Raw genomic sequence first — 3,412 nt, forward strand, 5'->3', positions numbered from 1 at the left:
GACGAGGCTATCCCTATCTGTCAGGACCTGGAACAGCGGTTTGCAGAACGACTTCCATCGCAGGAAACCAACAAGGACGTAAGCAGGTTATACTACATGCCTCATGGTGCAGTTTTCAGAACCAACAGCCTTTCGACCAAGATTAGAGTCGTCTTTGACGCATCTTCTCATGATGCAGGTTGTATATCCCTCAACTAAGCCTAGAACCTGGACCGAACTTGCATCTAGATTTGCTTAAGGTTTTGTTGAACTTCGGAATTCATCGTATTGGATTAGGTTCAGAAATCGAAAAAGCATTTCTGCAAATTTCGGTGCAAGCAGTGGATCGCGATGCCCTCTGATTTCTTTGGTATGGACATCTTCCAACGAATGAAGACCCAGAGCCTCCCATTGAGGTCTGCAGGATGACATGTGTCCCTTTTGTGGTGACAAGTAGTCCATTACTCCTCGCGGCCACCGTGCGCCACCATCTGTCCACAACAGAACATCATCCAGAAACAGGCTAAACCACCAGCGAGAGCCATTACGTGGACGACCTTAGAACAGAAGCGAACACAGTGGAGGAGGCTACAGATTTCTACCGAGGGGCACCAGATGTCATGAATCGAGCCAGCATGACACTGCGCACGTGAAACTCAAATTCCAAGAAGCTGGAGCAGCTGTTCAACGACGAAGGAACCGGATGCGCCCTTGGTTACGTAGAATGTCCAACAACAAGTTTCTCACGGGTCCTAAGACTTGTGTGAGATAAGGACAGAGATCACCTAGCATTTTCCAAGGAGGCCATCTTAGATTTCCTAGACCGAAACAGCAACACAAAACTAGTCATTCTTCAGGCATCGGCTCGTATATATGATCCACTTTGTCTCATTTCTCCGGTCACACTGACAACCAAGTTAATGTTCCAAACACTCTGGGCAATTGGGTATCGAGAGGGTCGCCTCTCTGCCAGAAGAAGTCAAATCAGCTTGGACGCAGTGGCACACCCAGCTACACCATGTAATGGACGTAACAGTGCCAAGACCATATGGTCGCTTACCCAACGCTAGCTGGAATGAAGTACATGTCTTCTTAGCTGCCAGCCCCAAAGCTTACGGCGCATTTGTATATTTGCGCATCTCCGGGGTAAAGGAAAGAAAGGTTATTCTGGTCCTCTCAAAGTCTCGAGTATCACCAATTAAGAGAATTTCTTTTCCAAGACTGGAATTAATGGGCATGGTGATAAGTGCTCGACTGAGGGAATTGTTGGAGCGGTCAATGAGCCTTCCAATAGCCAAACGGTATCTGCGGACTGATACCGTTACAATGGAAAGCCTTTGTCGCCTACAGAGTGTTGGAAATTCAGCGGCGAACGGATCCAGACACTTGGCAACATTTTTCTGGGATCCAAAATCCCGCCGAGCTTTTGACAAGGGGAGTCACACCTCAGGCACTCAAGTCGAGCTCACTTTGATGAAATGGACCTGCTTAGCTTTCGCAGCAATCTACGTGCTGGCCAAGGCCTGAAGGCACCGCTGACATGATCATCGCAGAGGAGGAAAGATTATTTCACGTTCGCAACGTGACTGTAAAGGAAGCTGTCTTGCCTCTGCATAAATATAGCTCCCTCTCTAGACTGCTTCGAGTGACAGCCTCGGTGTTACGATGTTTCCACAACACCAAGCACCCCAGCCAAAAATACGAGGGACCTATTACGACAGAGGATATTCAAAAGACACATACGTGATTGATTCTTCATGTACAATTCGAGGCCTTCCCAGGGGAACTCTAGTGTCTTCGCCGCTGGACACTCATGCCAAGCGATTCCCCTATACGTGACCTCAGCGTCCTCTATGACGGCGATGGCGCGCTGAGAGTGGGAGGAAGGTTCAGAGCAGCCGAGTTGTCCTACAATGTGAAGCATCTTGTTATCCTACCGTCGAAACATCCCTTCACATAGCTATCGATCAGCGCAACCCACCACCGTCTCATGCATGCCGGCGTACAGGAGACTCTTATCGAACTGAGGGGACTGTACTGGATCGTGCGGAAAAGGAAAATGGTGAAAAAGGTGCTTAAGAAATGTGTGACTTGCAACCATTTTAATAGCCGAGCTGCTACTGAGCCAGTCACCCCTCTGCCTCGTGAGACAACGCCAGTACAACGCCAACAACGCCAGTACATTCCAGCGCGCTTCGGAGGATCTAAGGTGACTATGTACAACAATAAGAGGAGAAGAAGTTCACAACTTCTTCACAAGCCACCATATCCGCTGGAAATTTATAGCTAAGAAAGCTGCTTGATGGGGAGGATTCTGGGAAAGATCGGTTGGGTCCGTGAAAACATCGTTGATGAAGGTCTTGGGAAACAACTACTGCAACGTCAAGCAGCTCACGACAATCCTAATTGAAATCGAAGCTGTCATCAATTCTAGACCCTTGACCTACGTCTACACGGAGGCGAACCATCGCACTTTCTACTGGGAAAGCGACTGACTACTCTTCCTGACAGTGGTCCCACTACAGAGGTGCTTCAGCCCCATGGTGAACTCACTCGTCGCTGGCACTGCCGACAAACGATAGTCGATCACTTTTGGCGTCGCTGGCAAAAGGAGTACCTAACGAGTCTCAGATCAGCAGATTTTGCTGTGCCGAATTCGTCAAGCGCACTGACGAAGGGAACTCTCGTTTTAGTCCATGAACACTGTCTGCCGAGGCAACTCTGGAAAACTGGACAAGTGGCAGAAGTTTTTGTCGGACGAGATGGAAGAATCAGAGCTTACATGGCGCGCATGCCTAATGGAACCACATTGAGAAGACCGATTCAACTGTTGTACCCCATAGAAGACATGGACGAATGACCGCAAGCACATTCCGGGGGGAGTATGAAGTAACTGTCAACTTTAGCCTCATTCTCTGCGTCAACGGGCCACCTTGTGCTCCTCCGAACTCGCTCGGCAACGGGCATCACTATCGAAATAAAGTTTAGTTGTTTTGTTCACCTCAAACGAAGCAGTCGGTTCTTTTTTGACCTGCCATAATTTCCTCACACCATTCTGCATAAAACCCATACTATATTGCGTGCTAAGCTCGAAGCACGGAAGTCTATGAAAACGTTGAAAATTTGGTGGCCTTTCTTTACAGAAAAAAAATCATTTGTGGAAAAAGTACCAAACCGATTGATATAGTCCCGGTGGCTTATCGACATGAATGATTTGGCATTCAGCTGGTTGCAGCAGCAGCTCTTGAAATGGCAAAAAGATTCGTTCCAAAAATCAGTTTTCCTGACAAGATTAAGGAATTGAGCGCCCTAGATATATATTCGTAACTTTGCGGTACGCCAGCTCATGTTAGCGATAGCCGGGCGCTCTAAACAACGGCCGATCAGAATTGCTGATGCCGCCAGCGCGAGTTGGTAGGGTCGAGGACAGCTG

Source organism: Dermacentor variabilis, chromosome 6 (genome assembly GCF_050947875.1).
Source record: "Dermacentor variabilis isolate Ectoservices chromosome 6, ASM5094787v1, whole genome shotgun sequence".
NCBI classification, from domain to species: Eukaryota; Metazoa; Arthropoda; class Arachnida; order Ixodida; family Ixodidae; genus Dermacentor; species Dermacentor variabilis.